The sequence below is a fragment of the Callospermophilus lateralis genome, chromosome 3 (assembly GCF_048772815.1).
Source record: "Callospermophilus lateralis isolate mCalLat2 chromosome 3, mCalLat2.hap1, whole genome shotgun sequence".
Taxonomy (NCBI): Eukaryota; Metazoa; Chordata; class Mammalia; order Rodentia; family Sciuridae; genus Callospermophilus; species Callospermophilus lateralis.
In genome coordinates this window covers 90,332,365-90,359,458 of record NC_135307.1, presented here as the reverse complement: position 1 = coordinate 90,359,458, position 27,094 = coordinate 90,332,365, and the positions used below count along the sequence as shown (strand labels likewise).

General features: G+C 40.5%; 1 protein-coding gene and 1 non-coding gene across 4 annotated transcripts in view; both read left to right on the top strand.

The window, feature by feature from the left end:
- The window catches only part of Frmd5 (FERM domain containing 5), a 327,706-nt gene that overhangs the window by 251,220 nt on the left and 49,392 nt on the right, over positions 1 to 27,094 (top strand). The window lies entirely within an intron of this gene.
- Positions 15,855 to 15,961, top strand: LOC143395971 (U6 spliceosomal RNA). The gene has a single exon (XR_013090876.1). It is a non-coding gene; the product is annotated as a U6 spliceosomal RNA (small nuclear RNA).

Genomic DNA, 27,094 nt, shown 5'->3' with positions numbered 1-27,094 from the left:
TACAAGTGGTAAGAGCAGACATCCTTGTCTTGTTCCAGATTTTAGAAAGAAATGCTTTCAAGCTTTTCTCCATTTACTATGATGTTGGCTTTATATTTGTTGTATATAGCCTTTATGATGTTGAGGTAAGTTTCTTCCATCCCTAGTTTCTTAAGTGTTTTTATCATAAATGAGTGCTGAATTTTGTCGAAAGCTTAGTCTTCATCTATTGAGATGACTGATTTTTGTCCTTAATTCTGTTTATATAGTGAATTATATTTATTGATTTGCATATGTGGAATACAAATCAGCTTTTTAAGAAAATAATGGGAGTAGATATTTTCTCCACTCAAAAAACTGATTTAACTGCCCCAAGATATTATAGCAAAAGAATATAAAAAACGCTGATGATGGTAAATCTTCACTTTTATAGATGATAAAATGTTGTAGAGATGAAAGGAAAAAAAAAAAGGTCTAACCATTAAGTTGTCTAAACAATGGTCAGCTCTTAATGGACATTAGTATCCTCACCTTGCTTATACCTGAAGTTCATAGATTTGTAATTTCCAGCCTTTTTGGACAGATACACACAAATAACAAATGAAAATGATATAAAATTGATCTTGTTTGATGCTTCAGAATGTTACAAAGTTAAGGCTAAAAAACACTAACATAAGCAAATATATTTTAGAATTGTTTTAGTTGACAAATGACCCAGGAACAGGGTCACAGATTGACTGGGTTTTTTTGAGATTACTCCATTCAATTTATTTTTCTTCTTTGAGCAGATGTTTCTAAATAAGCAAGATGTTGAGAACTTTGGAGCAAAAAATATGTCATCTCACATCACGTGCATTCTAATTAGTTTGGGTTTATTTATTTATTTTAATATCTCCCCACAAAATAGCTGGATTTAAAGGAAGTAAATGAGAAAGAAAGTTCTCATTTCCTTTCTGATGAGCTGTTTGTGTGAGAGCTGATTTAGCACCTTCAATACTTGAAGGTACTTAAGGGGAAAAAATTGTGTCTGGATTAAAACATTAAAAATAGAAACATAAATTCCAAGATTAAGTCCCTTGAGTTATTTGACATTTGAAGTAATTTCCCCAAAGTAATTTCCTTTGTGAAGGTTTATAAATTTATGAGAGATAATACCTTATCCTGCCTAGAGTCTTGTGTCAATTAAGAATAAACAGGATTAGAGAAAACCAAGCATTAGTTTGGAAATGGATCTACTCTAAGTGTGATGAAATCATATTCAAATTACTTGGTGAAATAGTGAGTGTGAGCCTCACTACTAATCCTCCTTCTTATTCAGGACTTGATAATTGTAGCTATGAGTGATTTTCTAAATAGTCATTGTTTGCATGTACTGGTTACTTAGCCTCATGTCTTTGGCTTATTTGTGGGAAACTTCCCACCAATACCTAAACCTCAAACAGATCCTCAGTTATCCATCTAAAATTCTGAAAACATTTTGGTTCTCTTGGGCCACCAAAGAAAGGACCATGCCCCAGGAAACCTATCTCTGAAGTTTCTATTTCATCCTTGTGACATGCTCAAGAGACAACCCACTGGAAAATGTACAACATAGAAAAGATTTATAGGAGGATAATATATATTTCCCCAGAGGTTGGTTGTGTATAAAATCTATTAAGAAGTTAGTTATATGCTTAACAAAAACAAACTTCATTCTGGTTGGATGGTTTAATAATACACACACACACACACACACACACATACACACACACACAAAATGAACCTTTTTACAAAGCAGATACCTTTCATCAATTTCTGTATAATATTGTATATCCTTACAAATCAAACTTTCAGGTGTTCATTATAGCAACCTTACATGATCAACAAGAAATTCCTCATGACAACTAGATCTCCTTTTGGCTTTCTTTTCTTGGTCAAATGCTCAGTATTTTTGGTTTGAGATGAAAACTTTATTTTAAGCCTGAGAGAGCAGTTGACTTGCCCTTGGTCTAATGATACTAAGCAGCTGCCAAAGCCTGTTTTACATCCATGGGAGAAGACTATCCCTAGAGAGGGGACATGTAACCCATGTGTGTCTCTTTCAAGATGTCTCTTTGGGCCCATATCAAGAAATGAACTTTCCAAGGGTAGGGAGAAATCTCTGGCATTTTGACTACCCAGCTGTGCACAAAGGATATGTCCTGTTAGAGAGTTGAGTCTTTGAGAAAATTCTTATTCTTTAATTTGCATTTTCATTGCACCTCAAGCTGAAGACAAATTTTGTTTTGTTTTGGGCAAAATAAACCAAAGACAAATAAATGTAATCTCATATATGGTGAACTGCCATTTCTTCTAAGTTGCAGAATCAAAAGAGGCTTGATTTACTGTGAAGGATGTAGGAATAGGAGGCATGGTCCCTTTAGATAAGAATAATTATAATCAGCTCCCATTTTCTGATTATTTACTGTGTGACATACTTAGCTTGTTATCTAGCACATAGAGGTACTCAATAAATAGTTGTTAAATGAAAGGTGCTAGGTGCTAATACTAGGCACTTTATATATCATTTGTCTCATTTAATCTCACATGAAGATGCATGTGTATCTTCATGATGTACAGATGAAACTAAGACTCACAGAGCTTAATTGACTTGTTTTAGGGTCACATAGCTAGTAAGCATGGCAGCCAAGATTCCATACTCATCTGATTCCAGAGCCTGTACATTAAGTACACATCCACCTACGTAGATAGCCTTTGTGCTCACGATCTCCTCAGATTGTTACTTGTTTCAGACTGTCTCATTGCCATTACTATACTGTCCTTGTCAGATTTACTTAAATGGTATGTTCAATTGATCTGGGCATTTTCTAAACCTCTCTCTCTTACCCTAGAAATACACTATCTTATTTACAAAACGTTCTTCCTATTATTCTTAGAGCATCTTAAATTGTATCATCCCCAGAAAGCCTTCCCTGAATATTTGGCATTTTTCCTGAGACTACAACAAGCCCAACTGCCTTTTTATTTATTCGTTATTTCAATATTTATTCTTCCCCCTCCAAATTTACTAACTTCTTGTTTTTGTTTAGTCAACATTTTCGAATCATAGAGTTTTAGAACTAGCTGAAACCTCAATAATTTGACCTCACAGTCAGTTTATCCAACTTTCTTAGATCACACCTTTGAGAGATGAAGGTTTTGTCTCTGCAGTTGTGATGGATACTCTTGGCGGTGATCAAGACTACAGGGAAGAATACCACAGAGGCACTGTGAGAAGCCCAACACAGAATTCAGGAGGAAAGTAACTCACATCTATTGATGTGCTCCATGTGTTTATGGAGTGATTATGGAGTACTCATTCTGGTCAGGGCATTGTTGCCAGGGATTGGGTGGCTAAACAATGAGTGGGAAACAGTCCTTGCCCTCAAGGAGCATACTCTAAAAAGGGCTTTGAGAGAAGCCAACTACACAAATATCTTATAAAAAAAAAAAAACTTGAGGGCTGGAGTTGTAATTCAATGGTAGAGCACTTGCCTTGCAAGTATGAGGCACTGGGTTTGATCCTAGCACCACATAAAAACAAATAAAGGCATTAAGTCCATAACAACTAAAAAAAAATACAAAAAAAAAAAGATATGAGATTAGAGATGAATGCTTTGAGCATTGAAAGGAAGGAAATATGGCTAGTTGGAAGGAATAAAAATAGTAGCCCATCTTGGACAACATAGTGAGACCCTTCTCAAAAATGAAGCAAGCAGCTGCCAGGCCTAGTGACGCACAATTATAATCCCTGCTACTCAGGAGGCTAGGCAAGAAGATCTCAAGTTTTGAGGTCAGCCTTGGCAAAGACCTTAGTGAGATCTTGTCTCAAAATAAAAATGTAGGTCAGTGGCAGAGCACCCCTAGGTTCAATCCCAGCACCAAAAAAAAACAACTCCATGAAGACTTGAGTTTCATCTTGGGCCTTGCAGGCCTAAGATGGTGGGATCAGTCCTGTTAAAGGGCATGGAGTGCTCCCTCTCATCCCATTAGACAAAGCTATTTCTCAAAGTCAAGAGAAGGTGGATGTTGCAAGTGCCAAACTGTAGGAAGAGTTGCTACAGAAATGTCATAGTTGCAAAGTAAAATGTCATAGTAGTTGTTCAGATATGGCGAGCCAGGATGAGTCAGCTCCTTCCCCCTACACACATTATCACCCACGAATTTTGGGATGGTGTTGGGGCAAGTAAAAGGCAACCCCATTTACCTTGGTTGAGTCATTCTTATGCCTACTCTTCAATATTACTCATCTGACTTTGCTGTCCCCCACTCTTACTTTGTTCCCTCACTCAGCCCCTGTATTAGGGATAGGGAAGCACATAGAAGCAACTGAATAATTTGGAGTCTATAAATGTAACCTTTGAGTCACCATCCCACGGTGCCACAGTGGGCCAGGGATAGTGCCCAGATGAGCTTGCCCATCTGCTTCAGGCCTCATCCCTCTTAGCAGGCTCTATCTCCAGAGTGAGTGTAGACAGAGGCGTCTGACCCAGACAAATGCTTTGGCTCACAGTCTGTGCAGTTCTTTGCCAGTCTCCAGTGACAGCATGAGAGCAGGAAGGGATGAGAAGTGCACAAACTGAATAGCTCTTTTCCTGATGATTCTGCATTGAGTCTGGGCACTGACAACACTTGGCTGAGGAGCTGTGTTGCCATCATGTGCAATTCAGCTGTGCCAAATTTCCTTTGTAATGATCATTCCACCCAGGTAGCACAGAACTTTTGCATAAAATCAGTGCTTAGGTAAGTTTCAAGAAACCTGGGAACTGGTTCCAACTGTGCCATAAACTTTAGGCAAGTCGGTCAACATCTGTGAGTTATTTTTTTGCTCATTTGTCAGATAAAAAGAGTACTCATCATACTGGTCCCTGTGAATTTTGTGTCTGAGGCTGTCAAATTTCATAAGAGCTGAGAATATCCTTTGAAGGGTTAAGATGTGCTAAGTATTGTCATTACTGGAATCTTACTGTTAACACACCTCAGTGCAAATAATACCACTTGTGGAAGTAACAATGAAAGGTACAACGTGGAAACTTGCTAAGTGTTCTTTCTGTTTACACAAGGAGTGTAAATTACAGCTAAGGCGTGAGGTTATTGTTGTTGTAAGGGAAGTGATTGTGAGGGGCAGATACAGTAAACAGCGAAAAAGGATCTGCAAGGTTTACTGAGCAATACAGTCTATGAAAGTTGACTATATAGAACAGTTTCAGCTGAGTAGAACGTAAGAGTAGAAATTCTCTATTTGTGTTTTCCTACTGCTGACTGACCAAGCCTTCTTTTCATTGCTGATCTTTTGGTTTTGGAGTAATAGTGATACTTGCTCCCTAATTCTGCCTTCCTCCTCCATCACTAAGGACTGGGCCATCGGTGAAGGATGGTATCTTAGTCTGTTTTTGGTTGCTGTAACATAATACCTGGAGTTTTATAAGGAAATGAAGTTTATTCATAGTTGAGAAGTCCAAGAGCATAGCACCAGTATTTTTTGGTTTCTGGCAAGACCCTTATGATGCTGCACATATGGCAGAAAAGCGGGCTCAATTGGAAGCTGACCCTACTGTATCCAAACCATAGCAAATGGGTATGCTACCATGGGGAGTTCCAGAAAGGAGCCAGCAAGGACTTTTTTTTTTTTTTTTTTTTTTTTTTGGTACTAAGGATTGAACCTAGGAACATTGAACCATTGAGCCACATCCCCAGCCCTTTTTTTATACTTTAAGACAGAGTCATGCTAATTTGCTTAGGGCCTCACTAAGTTGCTGCGGCTGGCCTCAAACTCCTGATCCTTCTGCCTTAGCCTCCAGCCACTGGAATTACAGGCATGCACCACCATGCCGGCTAGTAAAGACTTTTAATGCTGTGGTCCTTTCCCCTCCTCCATACTCCACCTTGGCATTTCTGTGCAAAGCTCTGAGAACTCTTCCTCAGATGCCAAGACTGTGCTGTGTGTCCTCTTAATTAAATTCCTTCACTGGACAGGCCTGGTAGGGAAGTCTGGTCTGTGGTCTTGTGTTTTATATCCCTGGGGAAGCTCTGGGCTGCTTCTTCCCACAATCAAAAGCAAGATTACAAGTAGAGAAGAAAGTCATTCTTAGAGAAACATGGGACGAAGCCTCATTGGAACTGGTCCCCCAGCAGGAGGGCTGAGGCCCATCTTCCTAATTTAGATGACTACTCAAGAACAGATTTAACTTCTTTCTCAGCTAGGCTTTTTTTTTTTTTTTTTTTTTTCCCTTTATTCTACTTTCTGCTGACCTACAGTTTTCCTCAAGGAACCAAACGAACTATTTTTGTCTCCATCCCCCCTCTTCTCCTGTGTTCTTCTCCTGGATGAATTGTCCAAGGTTCCCAGCAAAGCTGCCTTCAGTAGCCAATGACTGAGTCTGCCTGCAAGCTGCCCGCATGACTGCACACTAGCCACACATGTCCCTTTGGCCATTCCAGCTAAAGTGGTCCCAACTCAGAAGCTGCAGGCTCCCCCCATTTTTTTTCAGGTACCATTTTCTTGAGAAATCTCAAGAGAGTTCAGCGCTCATCCCTGGGTGCAAGTCTGCAGTGCCAAAGCGTATCCTCTGCATGATGGCTGGGCTCCCAGACTATCCAAAATGCAGCAGTGCACCAAGGGAGATAGTCTGCTGAGGTTTTAGTAGTTTGCAGTATCCTGATAAGGAGATTTTATTCCCTCCTTGCTGGCAGAGTTATATAGAGTAATTATATAAGTACTGCTGTGACACTGGGTGGAATCTCATTAAAACTGTATAAGGAACAATTGAGTTGTGGTAGAGAGTATTCACTTTATACCCGTTGACTATAATCCATGTAATAGAACATTGGCCTGAGCATAAATACTGGTGTTGTCTGGCTTCCTGATATAATGTATTTGGAATATATATTTAGTGCAGGATTTGCTTATGTGGGGCATGATAAGAAGTCATTATGGGGCAGATCCAGATTTTCCCACCTGGTGAGGAAGTTGCTCGCTGTGCAGAGCAGATTGCTCTTTGATTTTTACCCCTCCTGGGAGAGCCACTTGGCCAGCTTGGTTGGGACACTCTGTGGCAGTCTGACCACATGGCAATTCTGAAACATACAGATGCATGCACAGACTCAAGCCCAGAAGAATGTGTCCCTGTGGACTTCAGTTGAACATAGTCTTTCACCCAAGGTGGGTGAGAGGCCAGGCAGAGTAGAATTTGTTGTTCTTTTATTTTAAAAGAAATAGTAGGCACAGCCTTTTTTACCATAAGTACCATAAGGTTGTTTTGTTGATGGTATGTGAATTGCCTCTTTTTTAAAATATTTTTAGTTGTAGATGGACACAGTAACTTTATTTTATTTTTTTATGTGGTATTGAGGATTGAACCCAGTGCCTCACACATGCTAGGCAAGGGCCCTACCACTGAGCCACAACCCCAGCCCCTGAATAGTCTATTTAGCTATACTGAATATCTCTCCCCACAACAGATAAGAGACATTCTAAATAGTCTGCTGACCTGGCAACCTTGTAACCTCAAAAGCACTGAGGGCAAAATCCCTAATACACTCTGACCATTTTCTGTGGATGGTGTGTTTTCACAGACCCTATCACATCTCATTTGTGGAGGATTCAATCCATTTTTAATTATCCAGAGCATAAACTTCAATATTTAAAGCTTAAGAGCATCATAAATTATTTATGAAATATTTTTATTACAAAAATATTACATCATGGAACATTTAGAAACTAAGAGAAAAATCCTCTTGACCTAACTTTAGCACCTTAGTACACTGATGTTATTATCATTTAGTCTTATTTTCTTCTAGTCCTTTTATTTTTTCTTTTTTTTTAAGGTGGGGGTGGGGTGGGCAGTACTAGGAATTGATCACAAGGGCACTCTATCACTGAGCTACATCACCAACCCTTTTTTTTTATTTCTTTTTTTAGATGCTGCTGGATCTCTATTTTATTCATTTATTTATGTATGGTGCTGAGAATCAAACCCAGTGCCTCACACATGCTAGGCAAGTGCTCCACCACTGAGCCACAACCCCAGCCCTCCTGTCTCAGCTTCCTGAGTTGCTGGAGTTACAGGCACATGCCACTGCACCTGGGTCTATGCATTCTGGTACATGTCATCATAACACTACACTTTTTTAATTTTTTTTACTTTTGTTTCTAGATAGGATCTGGCTGTGTTGCTCAGGCTGGTCTTGAACACCTGGGCTCAAATAATTTTCCCAACTTGGCCTCCTGAGTAGTTGGGACAAGAAGCACATGCCACTACACATTTGTAAGGTGCTTTTACTCTGTAGGTCTTCAGACTGTCCCACCTGGATTTTATCTGAGCTCATTCAGTGTTTAAAGGACAGAAATCAAGATTAATCAACCTCTGTTTATATGAAGGACATTATATTGAAGAGTCTGTATCCCTGTTGTTAAAAGTCAGTGTCACTTTGCCTGTAATAAAAATACCAAAACAATGGAAGGGGAAGCATTCAACTGTTAAACACCCAGCTTCTCTCTCTTTTGTTAAAACAGCTGAGCAAGGCAGCTGGAGTAAACCATTTGAGAATCTGGAGATTGCTGTCACTGGTAAGGATGTCCCAGCTGTGCCCTGTGGTTGAAGTTATCATCATTGTCTCAGGATGCCAAATCCCAAGCTGAGCTCACACTAGGGACTTGAATCTGTCTAATAGGAGCATGACCTCTGCCTTCATCATTTAGGAGCCTCGGGTGAAACAGTAGATATAAGATATCAGCTGATACCTCTCTTAATGTAACCCTGCCCAAAGGAATGACTGTGTGTGTATGTATATATGTTCAAGCATGCTTGACATAACTGAGGATATAGAATCATCTCCCCCAAAGAACTGTCATAATTTTTATCCTAGTGTGGTTTACACATGTGTATTCATCTATGTGAATGCATGTTTTAAATAGATGTGAAACCAAGCTCTTCCCAGACTAGGTTCTGCTCCCTTTTCTTAAGGAGAATAGCAATGGATTTAGGATTTATAAAAGGAGGCATATGTCCCTCCTTGGTCACATTCTGCTTCCTGCCTTAACCCACCAAAACTCTCCATTTCTAGAAGCACATCTAGCCTACATGGCCTCTGTCATACACAACCAGTTCTCATGGCCCCCTCAGAGATCTGAGTAGGTTTCTTCAAAGCTGCACCAACCCTAGGAGAGCTGAGTTCCCTCAGGCTGCTCAGATGTATAGGACAGTCCCCTAGCATTCTTGCATACCAAGAAAGAAGAAGGAAACCTTGGAGAAACTGAGGCATGCTTGTATTGAGCAGCTCATCCATCATGATGAGCAGTACAAGTTCCAGAGCTCCTAGCTGCCTGACAAGTGCTCCTCTCAAGCCATGGAGCATGCAAATGCCTTATTTTTCCTCTCTCATCTTTTCTTTCTTTCTTTTTTTTTTTTTTTTTTTTAAGCAAGTGGAGCTCCCTGAAGTGCACTTACTCTCCAAATATGTACACAGCAGGACGTGAGAGATCACTTCTGTCTGTAATGGATGCCTTGTGTCCAAGGTGTTTTCCTGAGTATTGTGCTCTTCAATTTAGGACTCCTAATGCATGATTAATGTATATTTAAACAGTCATTGCCTGCTTCACCTTAGGGACACTGGTGAGTACACAAACCAGTCTTACAGAAAACTCCGTTGACATGCGCACAATGATCTGACAACTCCAGTGTTGTATAAGTGAACATTCTGAGGCTCAGATGGTGCCTGTCCAGTCCTACAGTTTCCACTGAGTTGCATATGATTTTCAGAGACTGGATTCCCAGAACCATTTGTTTAAGTCAGGTTATTTTTTGCTTTTTGTTTTAGCATAAACCAAGTAAGGTCCTATGAATTCCAGAGAGATTTGTTGTGGGTCCTACTTGATGAATGCTTACAGTCTAGTAGGAAACAGATGTATGTGTGAATAATTTTATACCTGGGTAGAAAGTGAGGAGGGTCTTAAAACTGATTTACAAAGGGAGGGAAGGTTCATTCCATTGTGCAGGGGACTCACAATCACTTAGGACTTGCAAACTGCTGTGGGGGTTGGGGTGCCTCGCAGGGGCCGGCACAGCCTTTCCCAGCCATCCACATAGGCTACCAGAGTGGTGTGTGAGCCTGTTGAGTTCCCTGCTGGTTTTGCCTACAGACCAGAGGAGCCCTCTATACTGCTTGCTTCTCTTGGCCTCCATGGCTATGAAACAGAAGCATCCCCTAAAAAGATTCTCTAAGTTCTTGACTTTGATTCACAAAAATGAGATTTGAACTTAATGATCTGTGGACAAATGGCAAATAGGAAAGAAAGACTAAGGTGGCTCACTCTGAACATTTGGGTCATTTTCATTTCATCTCATTTGCAACCCATCAGGGTCCTTAGAAGATGTGTGTGTGATTCATCATATTATCTGAAACTTTTAAATGAGTCATGCCTGAAAAATGGATGAGGACTTTTGCTCTGAGAGATGTTACAGGAACTGTACAAGCCTGTCCTTTTCTGAAAATTCTTAGAACTGGTTGCTTATAGTTAGAACCTTGAAAAAAAGTGGGAACTTGGCTTAAAGATATATATATAGAGAGAGAATTAGTATATGTATGTATTTATATATACTTTGAACAAAATTAGACCTTTTTTATGGAAACCATTTTAGAAGTTAGGCTTATAATTGCTAAATGATTCAACCACCAATTACTGAAATCTTCCCCTCAAGGAGTATTTGACATTTAGTAGAAATTCTATATAATGGAATGAATATGCAAAAAAAAATCTGAATAGATTTTTAGTTCTTTAACTTCCTCATATTTGGATTTAGATGGAAGGATGGCTTCAGGTAGGCTTGTTGTTTGTTTCTGTTGCCTAAAAATAATGGTAAGTGGCAAAGACAAACACTGAAGATTCAAGGCTCCTTCTGCTGTATCTTAACTGATTTCCCAGGCAGCAGCCAGGTGTGAGAGTACAGTATACTTTCAGCACCCTTATCTCCTCAAGTTGGTTGTTTGGGGTTATTTTGGAAAATGCCAGTGACACAATGATTATATATTCAAGTTCCATAAACTGTTTGGGTTCAATTCCTAGCTCAGTCTCTTACTGAGAAAATTGCCCACCTCTGCACTTTGGTTTTCCCATCTGTGTAATGGACATGATGATGGTACCTGTCTTCTAAGTGTGTGGTGGTAGTGGAAGAATACATGTGCCATGAGGACACTGTGCTTGACTCGTAGTTAGCACTCAGCCAGCCTCAGCTTCCTTTCTCCTTCCCTCCCTACCCTCTTGTTCAGTGTTCCACCTATGGGAGGTTAATCCCAAAGACAGCTATTTAAAAATTGTCAGCCTGGCCACCTAGTTAGTTTCTACCAACATCTAAGGTAAAGTTTAAAGTACTTTAAATGTAGAAGTTTGAAATATAGCAGGGTTTTAGTTATGTGTGAATTTTCATGCATCTCAGCTGCTTCTGTCTCATTAGTAAGCAGAATTGAATTTATGAAAACTGAAGCTTTCCCAGGACTCTGCACTCTCTGTCTGACCTGATGTGCAGCTGTGCTGTCCCTGGGGTGTTTCTTGCTCCTATGCTTTTCTGACTGCCACCAACTTGGTCAGTGATGTAAATCACTCCTTCCCCTGTCTCCTTCCTTCCTTGCTTCCTTCCTTGCTTCCTTCCTTCCTTCCTTCCTTTTCTCATGCCTTTCCATTACTTAAAACTGCTTTAAAACCAGGAATCATAATCATTTAAAAATCAAATTTAGAATTTCAAATGGATTTTCTTTTGCAAATTACTTTTTCTAAAACACCTAAGTGTATAGAAAGACAGTTTTAACTTGATTTTTGCCTAACTTAAAGTTATCAACATGAAATTGTGATGATAGCTTCTAAATATATGGAGTTTGAAACACAGTTTAAATGGAAATTTTTGTAGCCATGCATGGCCTTTTTGTAATCTACCAAAAATATGTTTCCTAACTAGTATTCTTACATATACTCTCAGACCAATGTATGATACTGGCTAAAAATGAGCTATTCAGGACCTTTATGCTACGAAATTCAGATCTTAAAGGCTATCATACAATGAAACAGCTTGTTTATGTACCAATATTCATTAAATTCTATTCAAGTTATAACTTTAAAAGTTGTCTTTTATAGGTGTAGGGACAATTGTTTCCTTTTCTTTTGGACCAGTTCACCCCACATTGACAAGATGTTTGATAATTTAGAAGCTTGTACTTTTTTAGCTTATGGGTAAACTGAGAGAAGTAGTTTTCTATTTGAAAGAGTGTTACCCAGTGTTTTTAAGACTAAAATTGCCTATGAGACTTCCAAAGTGTCTGCTTTAATTAACGTTAGGAAATAAATTAACTGAGCCATTATTAAAGTGTGTCTGTTTTTAAAAATGAGCTTGGAGTGTTTGAGGAACAGTTGGGAAGCCATGAGACCACCTCAAAAAGAGAAGGGAGATGGAAGAGAGGAAGGTGAAGACCAGCACCTCTTCCATCCTTGGAGCCTGCCTATTGAGTGGGACTCTCTAAATCTCTTCCCTCAAGCAGCCCAGACCTTAGAACTTCCCTCCTGACAACACAACCCAATCCTCCCTCCCCCAAGACTCCAAGACATGTTTTTCATGCTTTCAGTTTACACCGCTACGTTAGAGATACCCTAGAGGTATAAAGAGACTGAACCGTGGTTCTTCATCCGAAAAATGAAAGTATTAGAAATCATGTGTGTAAATGAAGCACTTTGCACATGGAACTCAGAATGCCATAGTGAAACACATGCCTTCCCTTCCTAGGTTACTTCCACATGTATATGAGCACATAAATATGTCAGGAGAAAACCATCAAATTTTAAGTGTTTACTATCATGCTCCACATCACAGTGCTGGCTCCTGCACTGGCACTGTTTGGCTAGTTTGCTTTTGTCATGAGGATCAGAGAGATGGATACAGCTGGCAGATTTGGAGCAGTTATGAACTTTGTCTTTAGAAAAGAGAAGAGAAGAGAGCAAGGAGACTGGATAGGACCGGAAGAGGGAGACCTGGGAGGAGGAGAGATTGGGGTGGCAGTCAGAGGAAATGAGACTTTGGAAAGATATTTTTGTTCTACTATGCAGCGTGTCCCCATGACCCTGTCCCTACACAGTCATCATACAGGTTGCATGAGGCTTCGGTATGTTCAGAGTGGGAGGCCTCTGGTTGTGTGTCCATGATGCTTCACTTTTTTGTGTGTGAGCTCAGGGACCCAGTATCTACTTCATCTGTAATGAAATTCTAATGTACTAGATAAAAGTAATGTCATGTTTGTTTGTTTGTTTTTTAAAGAGAGAGAGAGAGAGAAAGAATTTTTTTTTAATACTTTTTTTTTTTTAGTTTTCGGCGGACACAACATCTTTGTTTGTATGTGATGCTGAGGATCGAACCTGGGCCACACGCATGTCAGGCAAGCGCGCTACCGCTTGAGCCACTACCCCAGCCCCGTAATGTCATGTTTTTAAAATTTAAGTTGAAGCCTTCTGAGCAGTAGTTTAAATCAGTTCCCCTCTGCTTACAGCTGTCTGTGACTTTGACTTTTAATACTGTTTCTAGTTCTTTGTATTAAGGAACAATTTTTATTTTTAAAATGACAAACTCTTTAGGGGCTGAGGTTGTGGCTCAGCGGTAGAGCATTGGCCTAGCATGCGTGTGGCCCTGGGTTCGATCCTCAGCACCACATAAAAATAAATAAAATTAAGGTATTGTGTCCAACTACAACTAAAAAATAAATATTTTTTTAAATAACAAACTATTTAAAAGAAGGCAGTTTCTGCTTTCTGTAATAACCAAGTACATCCTATTAAACCAACTTTTCCACAGGTAACTGTAAATACTGGGCAAAATATAACACTACAAAGGCATGATAAAAAGTAGAATTGAAGTAGGATCTACTCTTGCAAGAAAGGAGTGGCAGTGGCTGACTTTCCCAGTCATGTATGGCTTTCAGCTTGAGGGTGTGTCCTATCTGGTAGCATAAGGCAGCTAAAGTTTTCAGATATCACAGTTTCTATCAAACCCACAGAGGCCAGCATTCAGGAGATCTGCAGCATGAGGAAGAAAATCCTAGAAAGGGGAGGGGCAGACAGAGGAGCCCCAAACTCTGCCCAAATCTCTGGCTGACCTTTAAACTATTCATACTTGACATTGATTCCCAACTACACATAAAATAACTGAGACTTGGAATAACGTTTATATTTTTCCAAGTAGCATCTCATTATAAAAATCAAGAAAATTAATTATTGGTTTATTGAACACTTTCTTTGGAAAAACATTATTTTCATTAAGTTCTTGGGACTTTTGTCTTTGTCAACCAAAAGCCCTTAAGAGCTCCATTCTTTGAGGGTGTCATTTCAGAGCCAGCTCACTGAATGCTTTCTTAGTGCAAGCTGTGTGCTGAAGAGCTCAAATGTCACTGGGAGGTTAACACATGCACATATGAAACATTCAGTAACAGGCCTCATTTGATGCCAAAAAATATTTGGTGTAGAATTTCTCATTATACCATAGCAATTAAGAAAAATCAACATGTATGCTTGGAAATTACTAAGATAAATAGATAAGGTAGTCCTTATCCTTAAGCTTATGAGTTCAAATAGTAACATAGTAACAAAATGTGGTATTGTAAATTATAAAACAATATATAAGGGCTGCAGTTGTAGCTCAGTAGTAGAGTGTTCACCTATCACGTGTGAGGCACTAGGTTCAATTTTCAGCACTGCATATAAATAAATAAAGTAAAGGTCCATCAGTAACTAAAAAATATTTTAAATAATATATAAATAAGGGAAAAATTAATTCTGATAGGCAATAAAAGACTGTTTCATAGAATCAGTACCATATGGTCTAAGTGTTGAAGGCTGGTTAGAATTTTTCAGGTAGAGACAGAAGAGACTATTTCAGGCAGAAGGAGTAGCATGACCAAGGGTACAGAGGTGGGGAACTAGGGAGATAAGGGAATGTCTAGAAGCCAGAATTGACTAAACAGTTTGGGAGTGGGAAGGGAAGTGGTCAATGGGACGTGGCATTGAAGAAATAAGGAAGCAATCAAGTGAGTGTAAGAAGTCTGCTTGCTATGAGTAGAAAGAGAGGTTGTAATGGCCAGATTTGTTGAGGAAAGATTTCATAAAGGATGTATTCCCAGAAATAGAAGAGAAGGGAGTGTTCATTTTCTTTCTTCCTTCCTTTCTCCCTCCACCCACTTCAGTACTGAGGATTGAACCCATGGGTACTGTACCACCAAGCTATATTCCTTATATTTTTTATTTGAGATAGGACCTTACTAAGTTGCCCAGGCTGGCCATGAACTTAGAATCCTCTTGCCTTGGCCTCCGAGTAGCAGAGATCACAGTTGTGTGCCACCTCCCAGACAGTATATTCATTTTCTATGGCTGCCATTAACAAAAAATTATCACAAACTTGAAATGACAGAAACTTGCCATCTCACAGTGCTGAAGGCTGGGAACTTGAAATCAGGGTGTCAGCAGGACCCTGCTCCCTCTGTGGGTTCTAGGGACAAATGCTTCCTTGTTTCTTCCTAGCACCTACTGGACCTTGCCATTCCTTGGTCTCTGCCTCTATCTTCACACCACTGTGTTTCTTCTTTTCTGTGTCTGTGTCTACATGATGTGTGGACCTAGCCAAATCTAGTGTGACCTCATCTTACCGATGATACCTGCACAGACCTCATTTCCACATAAGAAAACATTTTAGCCAGACACAGTGGCACACAACTGTAATCCCAGCAACTCAGGAGGCTGAGGCAGGAGGATCACAAGTTCAAAGCCAGCCTCAGCAACTTAACAAGACTCTAAGCAGTTTAGCAAGACCCTGACTCAAAATAAAAAATAAGTGCTCACTTCAGCAGCACATATACCAAAATTGGAACGATACAGAGAAGATTCGCATGGCCCCTGTGCAAGGATGACATGCAAGTACGTGAAGCGTTCCATATTTCTGAGTGCAGCTAAAGCAGCAGAGGTGATTCTGCGTGTGAACAACATCATCAAAGCAACACCAAGGAAATGAGTCCCTGATCACCATCCCTGTTAAACATTTCCAAAAGCTGTTGATCTCTGGACTGCTCATAGCAAAGTTCTGCTTAAAAGACTTCAGCCTTTAGAAGAAAACTGTAGAATTGATGGCTGGCTGTGCCCATTACATCCTTAAGTTCGGATGTTAGCTGACCTCCTGTTTTAACATGGGGTCTAATTTATTTGCTGTTTCATTTTCCGTAAAATTCAGTTGATTTAAAAGTTCATTTCTCATGGCATGCATTAAAATTTTGAATGACTAAAAAATAAATAAATAAAAAATAAAAAGGGCTGCAGAGGTTGTGGTTCAGTGGTACAGCACTTGCCTCGCATGTGTGGGGCACTGGGTTTGATTCTCAGCACCACATAAATAAATAAAATATAGGTATTGTGTCCATCTAAAACTAGAAATAATTTTTTTAATGTTTAAAAAAGGGGGACTCTGGAGATATAGCTCAGTGGTTAAGCGTCCCTGGGTTCAATCTCTGGTACCAAAAAAAAAAAAATAGATCATATTCTTAGGTTTGTGGTACACATGAGTTTGTGGGGATACTAATCTGCCCAGTACAGCAGGAAATTAAAAATAATGTGAAATATTCATGGTCTTAAAGTTCTGCATCTGCCTAATCCCTAATATTTAACTCTTTTATGAAACACCGTTGTTCACAAAAGTATATTGTTATTAACACCTAATTATTCATGACTCATTCATATTTTGATTTTTATAAGTTGTCATTGAAAGTCACAAGTATTTTATGTCATTGTAAAACATTTAAAATTAAGTCATCACTAAGTAACTCCGTCCTTCTTCCTGTCTCTCCTTGGTAAAAAACGATCACGGACACACAGTTTCATTGTTCCAAATGTGTAAGATTAAATGCATTTTGGGGAAGAAGTTTTTTTAAAGCAAAGCCATTCCATTAAGTAGACCTAAATTTAGATTGCCAGAGCCTTGTAGACACTGAAGAGCAAGTGTTGAAACTCATTAATGAGTTCCAGACTGCTGCAGCTGAGCTGCCTGCCTCTCAGCAGTAGCCCTTGCACTAGCTTGCTCCAAAAGAAGGAGTGCGCAGATGTCTGAGGGACTCTTATCTTCAAGGCTATCATTTCAGATATTAGTTAATATTTCACATTCTTGACCTTCACAATTCTTAAATCATGAATTCCTAGCAACCATAATCTGTAAAAGAAAAAAAAGCATATTTACACATCCCCTAATAACAAGTCAAAGATTATTAACTTAAAATATTTAATTCAACACAGAAGAACCAAAAATGAAACATTCACTCCCTCCCCCCCATACCTGCAAGCCCAGCTTTTTCTGACAATATCCCTTAGTTAGAGAAAATGCAAATGAAGCTTCTGGAATTCAGCTTAAAAGAGAAAACATTTTATAGCTGGCATGGCTAATTTGACAATATATATGAGTGCCAGTAATTCTCTTAATATAATTCTTGAATAAAAATCTTAGAGGTGAAGGAGCTGGGGATATAGCCCAGTTCGTAGAGTGCTTGCCTCGAGTGCACAATGCCCTGGATTCGATCCACAGCACCACAAAACAAACAAAAAAAGAATTTTAGAGGTGAGAAAATACTGCCTCCAAAGTTTCTGATCATGGGCTAACTCCAGATGTATTGTATTTCAGATCTGGAATTGACTCTATTTGGTGTAAAAATGATCACCAATACATAAGACTTAATGTTACTGTTAAGACTGGGCTGAGTTAACAGGAGCAACCCCTTAGTTTTCTGTGTGGAATTAGTTCAGTTCTGCAGGCCATTCTAGATAAAGAGCACTTCAAATTGTATCTGTTAGACATGACTTTTTTGGAGGGAGGGAGCATACCAGGTTGAACTCAAGGGCACTCAACACCTGAGCCACATCCCCATCCACAGCCCTATTTTATATTTTATTTAAAGACAGGGTCTCACTGAATTGCTTAGCACCTCACTTCTTTTGCTGAAGCTGGCTTTGAACTTAAGATCCTGCCTTAGCCTGCCGAGCCACTGGGATTACAGGCATGCACCATCGCACCTGACTAATGACTTTTATTTTTGCAGCTTCGATTCAATTCAGATTCATTTAGATTCATTTCTTCTCTCTCTCTCTCTCTCTCTCTCTCTCTCTCTCTCTGGTACTAAGGATTGAACCCAGGGGCACTTAACCACTGAGCCACATCCCCAGCCCTTTTTACTCTTTATTATGTCTCACATCATTGATTAGGGCCTTGCTACATTGTTGAGACTGGCTTTGAACTTGCAATCCTCCTGCTTCAGCCTCCCAAGCCACTGGAATTAGAGGTGTGTGCTACCATGCCAGGCAAGATTCATTTCTTGAGTACCTATTGTGTTTCATGTATCAAGTGTACCAGTGAGAATAAGACATGATCCTTGGCCCACCCATCAACCCTCCATGGCAAGTTAGTGCATAATTGCATCATATTGAGAGGCAGATACAACATATTGAGAAGGAATGCCCAGAATGCTATGGAAGCTCAGAAAAGAGCATCTAAAACTTGCTTGAAAGAAAAGTATAATTCTCTTGTTTATACAAAATGAATTCTATGCTTTGATAATTGATTTCAATATTGGTACCTACAAAAAGGAAATGTATTCTAGCAAACATTTTTTTAAAGATAGGATTTGCCAAAACAATCTGCTCTAAAAAAAAATCAATAGATTGATCTAAGAAATCTTAATTATTCCTTAATTATTTTCTTAATTAATTCTGTAGTCAAAGCCTTAAAAGGATTAATGGTCCACTCACCAAAGTCATCAATGATAACACTCAATTTAAAGATAGCTTTTCAACCAATTCACCCACCCTCCTTGCTGAAATTAAATTGTGGAAACTGTCCTCCACTCCTAATTTACTTTTACTCCTTTCTTTAGGTGTTCACTTAAATTCACTTTATTCTGCCCCCTAAATATTCCTTTATCCAACATATTTTTACCTTCATTACCATTATCTTATTGCCCATAGCTCACCTGGATTGTGGCAATGATTTCTTACTTGCTCTCCCACATCTACTCACTGTCTGCCAGTACTCCTCCACCCACATGAAATCCATGCAAGTATTTTTCCTTATTAAAAATCTTTTCACCCCTTACCTTCGCCTACAGAATAAATTCCTCAGGGCACTCATGGTCCTTCACCAACTGGCTGTTGACTACCTCTCAGTACTGATCTCCTGCAATAGACCTCTTTGTACCAGGGCGGTTGGTTGAAATTCCTAGAGCACTTCCTGCTCTGAACATCCTGTTCCTTGTACATCTCATCTGCTCCCGAGCCATCAAGCTTCTATGCCTCCCTCAGACTCAATTTGTAAATCACTTCCTCTGTGAGGTCTTTCTGGCAGTCTCGCTTTCACCTAACTACCTTTGTACCTTGTATTTACAAGATAAATTTACTGCTGTTACACCTTCCCATTATAATTTGAGATTCTCCCCATGTCCAAAAATTAGGTTCACTTTCCAGTTAATGGAAAATTTGGGGAATCATCCCATCATTCCTCATCTCTAGAGTCTCCCTGGGCTAGAGGAATGGGTACAAGTAAGGGCCTCTAGGAAATGCTTCCTTGACATGTGGACTTGAATACACTGAGGAGGCAACTCCAGAGCCTGTTCAGTTAACTCTGCATCTTACATGGTCTGATGCCACATGCTTTTCTAAGTATGCATCTTTGACAAAAAGAGCACCCCAGAGCCAGGCACAGTGGTACATGCCTGTAATCCCATCAGCTCAGGAGCCTGAAGCAGGAGGATCACAAGTTCAAAGCTAGCCTTAGCAATTTAGTGAGGCCCTATTAACTTAGCAAGACCCTGTCTCAAAATTTTAAAAAATTAAAAGGGTTGAGGGTGTAGTTCAGTGGTAGAGTGCCCCTGGTTCAATCTAGAGAAAAACATATAAAATACCCTACCCCAGAAGAGAAAGTCCACAGAGCATCCAATGATGCATCTTTTTGCTGAGGCAGCAACCTTTCTTATCTTGAATTCATGACTTCTTTTGACCTTTCCAGGCCATGCTGAAGATTAGGGAGATCTGGAGTATGCAAAGAAAGAACAAGATTAATTATGGCCTTCAGGGGATATAGGAAGGATGTGTATAGCCTTAGGTATATCTGCCTCATCAATTCCCTAGACAAGGGGGATTTGGAACTGGTTACCAGCTGACATCTAATCTCTAGAAGATAAAAATGTTCTAGTTTTTTTAAAAAATCTAAAGAAAAATGTAAGAAATCTGGTTTTAAATGCTTCTTGTTTCTTACCTCATACTCTTCAAATATTGTTGAAAATCACTGGTTTCCTGCTAGGTTTTTGTTTTGCTTTGAGGTTTTTTTTTTTGCTTGTTTGTTTAGTTTTTGTACTAGGGATTGAACACATGGGTACTTTACCACAAGCTCCATTCCCAGTCCTTTTTGTTTTTTGTTTTGAGACAGGGTCTCACTGAGTTGCTAAGGCTGGCCTTGAGCTTGAGCTTGCAATCCTTTTGTCTCAGCCTCCCAAGTCTCTGGGTTTATAGACTGTGCCCTATGCACTACTCCTGTTAGATTTTTAACTCCTGTTAAGATTTCCTTTTGTGCGTGTCCTCATGGAAAAACCCAATATTTGTCCTATTTCCAACAGGAGTGGGTTTTCCAATGGAACAAGACCAATAGTGCCTAGGCCTAAGAGATCCAATGAGTTCAGAGAAAAATTCAGCCAAGGGGTTTTATATGTGCATAGATAAATATTGAGAGAGAGAGTCAAAGAATTATAAAACCATCTAAAAATTGCAGAGGAGAATGGAGCTACAGCCCATCAAAATTAAAGGATGGGCATTTGGAAAGAATATGTGCTTTGGAGCAAAGCAGGCCTGGATTTAAGTCCTGCATATTAGTTGTGGAGTCTTATGCAGGTCTGATAACTTCACTAGGTCTTGGCTTCCTCTTTATAAAATGGGGTTCACAGAAACCTTCCTTATGAAATTGTTAGCCTTAGAGTTAATGTTTGCAGAATGCTTTGCAAGTAGTTGGCTCTGGTAGTTATGATTTTGGGTTTCTGATGTGATGGAATCTGATGTTTCATCCAGATCCCCCCAGGAGTGCTGTTGGCAGTGGTTTCTATTCAATGACTGCTCAGGCGAGTGTGTAAACACCTGGCTTTCTTGACTAAACTTGAAGCAACTCTGAAGGGCCATCCCAGCTTCAGATCTCCCCATGGTTCAGCCAAGTCAGTGATAAGCTTATGTGGCAGTTCAACCTCTCTCACTCCACTTTTCTTCCCTCCCTTCCAAGGATATCGACCCCAAGAGCACTTCTAAACAAATATCCTGCATGCTAAACTCTATCCCAGAGTCCACTTCCAAAGGAACCTAACCTGTAACAATTAACTTAGCGGAGGTATCCAGTCCTGGGTTATAATTCATCACACATTGACCCAAGATGCTAAAAACCAAAGATACTGTGGCACCTTGGCCAGGTGCCAGGAGGCATTTTAGAAAGACAGGAAAAGCATCAGAAAAACTGTAAGGGAAAGAGTAAACCTCTAGAGATATGTGGAATTTGCCCATAGAAAGGCATTTGATTGTTTCCAGAATTTAAAAACACTCTAAATCCTCTTCCACATTAGCCCAGGCGCAGGGAAATGTTCCTTAGCATTAACATCCTAAAAAGAACTTGGCTATGAGGTTCGCATCAATATAATTAAGCAAATGTAATGATTAGTCTTTTCCAGCATTGAGCTTTTAATTCCTTCCCAGTGGCAAGGGCCCAGTTAGAGACCTTCCTGGAAACAGAGCTGTTTTACTTTCCCTTGACTGTATTGGTGGCACAAGCAGTTATTTTGGAGCTGGGCAGCTTTGCAAACATCTTTTGGGGAACTCAAGTTATTTAGGCAGGAACCCCCTGTCTCACTCAGCCTCTTCCCATCCCCTCCCAAACACATATTATGCTGTTAAAATCAGCAAATTAGACAAAGGTTATACCCACCAGGCCAATCCTGAAATTAACTTCTGAGGTTTCATTGAACTCTAATTTGGGCAGGGATACCATCTCCAGGAATGGCCTTTTCTATTCTTTCCTACACTGATTTCATCAGATAATAAACATTGAAGACCCAGGAGGAAGGAGCTCATCAAGTAAGACTAGCTGTTGCCAATTAGCCTGGTCATACTCATTGAGTAATTAATCAACCAATTCTTCTTGATGACCATGTGCTAGGCAGTGGGCTATGGACCACAAATGCAAACACTGGACACAAGTTTCCACCTCAGACAACAGTGGACAAGAACAGGGGAAGGTTGGCAGTAGAATTGTGAAGGGGTACAGAGAGTACCATGAGATCAGAGAGAAAATGACTTTTCCCAGGTCACTTTTTCAGAATCTCTAAACCTTGAGGTCACTCAGGTAGTACCTTGCTCAAAGCACTTAGTAAATACAGTTGGTGTTTTTCCCAGTGGTTTTCATTCATTTTTTTTTAACCTTCAAACAACACAATTTAGTCAGCTTTTCTGCTGCTGTGACCAAAAGACGGGTCAAGAATGATTTAGGAGGAAAAGCTTATTTGAGGCTCACGATTTCAGATGTCTCACTCCACAGATGGTGGGCTCCATTCCTTGGGCACAAGGTGAGGCAGAACATCATGGCAGAAGTGTGTGGTGGAGGAAAACAGCTGGGAACACAGCACCCAGGAAGCAGAGAGCTCTGCAAAACAAGGACAAAATATGAACCCAAAAGGCATGCCCCCAGGGACAACCCCTCTTTCAGCCACACCCTACCTACCTAGAGTTACTACTTAGTTAGTCCCTATCAGGGGATGAATCCACTTGACTGGGTTAAAGGTCTCATAACCCAATCATTTCATCCCTAAACCTTTTTGCATTATCTCACACATGAACTTCTGGGAGATACCTCATATCCAAACCATAACAATATTCAGTGGGCAGCAGACGTACAGGGTTTTTTCAATAGTGACATCTCAACCAGTGTTGTGTGTGCCTCTGTAAATCTTGGTCTCCATATTGTAGCCTTGTGATATAGAGGCACGCAGATGACAGGGATGTTCCAAGAACCTTGGGGGAACGGCTGGGTCAAGGCTCCTGCCTCACCTCCATTTACAATACTGCCAAAATATGCAAAATGAGCAGTCACTCTTGCAGAGGAGGCCAGAAGTCTGGCTTCTTTCTATCACACTTCAAAGGCCAGACCATACCAGGTCATCCCCACCTCTCTGCCAGTACATGAGAGATGTGTTTCCAAGTCCAAGAATTATTTATAGACCAAGAGACACCTGTTGCTGCTCAGCCACTGAAACATCTGGGAGAATGACAGGAAACTAACAAGTTTAAGGACTAGGGCATGTATCTCAAAGCACACCCTCAGCTTCTACCTCAGCCCAAGGTCAGAGACTCTGCCTCTGGTTAAGTCTGGGATGCTGCCAGGATGAGATTAGAAGGGACATTTATCAGACCCTTCTCTGTCAGTTCTTCTTTCTTACATAACTGGACATTGGAAGAGTTCCCTATCCTATATACAGGACCATACAAATAAAACTTTATTCCCTACTCTTACCCCAGCCATTTTACCCCTAAGGCCTTCCCATGATTCAGGGTCCCCACTGCCAACTGTAGTCTAAGCAGTGCTTGGAGGACAGAGGATAGTAATAGCCTCAGGATCTACTCTAAGAAGTTCCTGCAGTGATCCTCACCATGTGAGGGTGAAGGCATGCACAGGGGATCTAACAGAACTTTTCCATCACTCACAATGCAAAGTGAAATAACCAAATTCATCGTAGCAGAATAGTTTTACATATGGTATTCACTGTCTCAGGCCAGCTAGATGCAGCTTCTAGAATTGAATGAATTCTCTTTAGTTACTCTTCCCATTTACTGTGAGCAATGGCCCTGAGTTTTTTCAATTAGTTAAACTAGTGATAAATGCCTTAAACATCTATCTTGTTAGAGCTACCTGATTATCCTTTTTAAAAACGACCAAAAAAAGGAAAAACTTTTTAAAATCTTTGTTTAGGCCAAGCATGGTGGCACACACCTATGACCCAAGCAGCTCAGGAGGCGGAGGCAAGAGGATCATAAGTTCAAAGCCAGTTCAGCAACTTAGTGAAGCCTTAAGCAATCTAGTAAGACCCTGCTTTAAAAGAAAAAATAAAAAGGGCTGGGGATATGGCTTAGGGGTTGAATACCCCCGGGTTCAATCCCTAGTACCAAAACAATAGAACAAACAAACAAACAAACAAAAGAAAACAACTTTGTTTAGGAGAAGAGAGACCTGGAATATAATTACTCTGGTCAACTAATAACAGAACCAGAGATTTTGCACATGTAAAGTGACAGAAAACCATTTAAGAGGTGGGAAACTGAGGCACAGAGAGAAAAGACTTGCCCAATGGATTGCTTGCCTTTCTGACATCATTTTCCTCCTGCCCCTAATTCCCTTCTCAATGCTGAACATGGAGGACTTGTCTTCTGGCATAGAACTATGTGTTCAGGGCATATTCCCCCAGCCCTACATGGAGGGCAGCTGGATCCTTTTCCAGGAAAAGGGAGAGAAGGGGAGAGCTGGTCATGACACCAGGGCAAAAGTCTGACTGAGAAGCTTTAAGGAAAGCAGATGCAGACAGGAGTCAGCAGTAGGCAGAAGGCTAGGGCAGCACTCAGCCTCCTTCCAAGACACCAGAGCATACAGACCAGGAGACGAAACATTCTCGAATAGATTCCTGCCACTGACAGCAGAACTTGGGTGAGAAGGGGACTCTTTCTCTGAATTAGTGTTGATGATAACTGCTAGCATTACTTTCCGGTGATCTCATTCATAGCAAACATGCAGCGAGTTTTGAGCTAGTTAGCCGATGAACATAAATGGTAATTGGGGACTTGAACCTTGCATCCAGAACTGGGCAGCTGCCAACTGTCATAAAAGGCAGAATTTGAAAACCTGGCAGGAAGGAGCAGAGTTTCTCTATAGCATTTGACTCACAGACTCATGCTCTGAAGTTGGTCCTCTTGGTACATGAAAACATGGAGTTAAATGAAAGTGAGAATTGTGCAGATGGAGCTGGGCTCTGGTAGAGTTCAAATATCCACTTCTTCCACTTAGCTCTGCAGTCTTGGCTATAAGAGCTACTAGTCACCAACAGATCCTGGAGAAGGGTAGATCTAGTCCAGTAGTCTCGAGACCAGCATCACCTAGGAATTTGTTTGCTTATTTTTCTTTTTTCTTTTTGTGGGGAGGGTACCAGGGATTGAATTTAGGGGCATTCGGCCACTGAGCCACCTTTCCAGCCCTATTTTGTATTTTATTTAGAGACAGGGTCTCACTGGATTGCTTAGCACCTTGCTTTTGCTGGGGCTGGCTTTGAACTCCTGAGCTGCTAGGATTACAGGCATATGCACCATACAGGGCTTATCTGGGAATTTGTTAGAAGTCTCAGGCCCCACCCCAGACCCACTGGACCTGACACTCAGTGGGGGGCTGGGGAATCTGTGTTTTAACTAGAATCACTTGGAGGCAAGTGATTCTGATTCAGGCTCAAATTTAAGAACCACTGGTTCTAAGTATGGAGCAGTACTGTTAAGTAACAATAGAGAATGAAATACAACATGATTCAATAGACACTATACTCTTTAATGCTTTGACTTTGATTAGAATAAAAAGAAAAAAGTATCCGGTAAAATGTGTTTTAGTAAATTAACTCAGAGCTTCTCTTAAAATAACAGATTCTTTCTAGAGTCAAAGCTACAGGAACTAACTATAGCATCAGACTGTCCTCCAGGCATCCCCAAGTGAATGAATATACAACAGGCTGTTTGGAAACTCTACCTTCAGAGCAAGCTAGCTGTCTGCCTCCTCTCTTTCCTCTTCTTCCTCTTCTCCTCCACCACTGGGACTGCCACAATTAGGAGATCTGGGATTTGTCCTCCTGCTTTCCCAGGCCTTAGCATTTGTACAGTAAACCATCTCTCCACCCATGTTTGGCTCATGGCCCCAGCTGTCTCACTTTTCTCTTGGGCCTCTGGGTATTGTTGGTCCAGTAAGGTTGTTTCCATTTAGTGCTGGAAAGGGGAGATATTCATAAACCTGACCTTGTACCACCAGTGGGACCAGAAACCAAGAGGCAGGCCCTGGAGCCTAATTGATTTCTTTCTATCTGCTGTTATGAGGGGCTTTCAAGGGAGGCGCTGCTGTCCTTCTCAAGAGAAGCAGCAAGAATGACTTGACCCATCTGATCCTAGCATAGGATGCCAGCAGCTGTGTGTGACCTTGAGACTCTGATCAGGGAGCCCTGGGCTCTACTCACCCTTCCTAATCCTATTGTGCGTCAGCTCCTGTAGCTTTAACACCAGAGAGAACCTGTTATGTTCCTTAAGAGATTCTGAGTTGCCAGGCACCACTGTCCAGTAGTCTCCAGACTTTACAGCCCACACCTGTAATTCCAGCAGCTCAGGAGGCTGAGGCAGGAGGATCACAAGTTCAAAGCCAGCCTCAGCAACAGCAAGGTGCTAACTCAGGTGATAACACAGTGAGACCCTGTCTCTAAAAAAAAAAAAATGGCTGGGGATGTGGCTCTGTAATTGAGTACCCCTGAGTTCAATCCCTGGTACTACCCCCTGCTCCCCCACCAAAAGGCTCTGAGTTAATTTTTTTGCCAGGTACATTTTTCTTTTTAATTTAGTCAAAACCAAGGCATTAAAAGGTACAATGTCTATTGGAATTGTATGGTATCTGGTCTTCAACCTAATTCAACTCCTCTTTCTCACAGAGCATGTCAGGAACATAGTAGAGGTTCTGCCTTTTTTCTATATAGCAGGAAGAGCAACTGCCAGGCATCTAAAGGAGTTTGGGTTGATTGTGTGTATTTTATATTTTCTACTCTTCTCTGACCAAGTCTGGGAGACATAACCTTGAGGTATAGAGAAGATGCAGATCTGTGCTTTGAGAACCACTTAGGGAAGATTTCCAAAATGATGTCAGATTCCTATAAGGGAGGGGACACTGCAAGGTGAATAGCTGGCCAGGATCCACCCTGGAGTTCTTATCCAGGGAAAGTGGGCTTCTGTACCTTG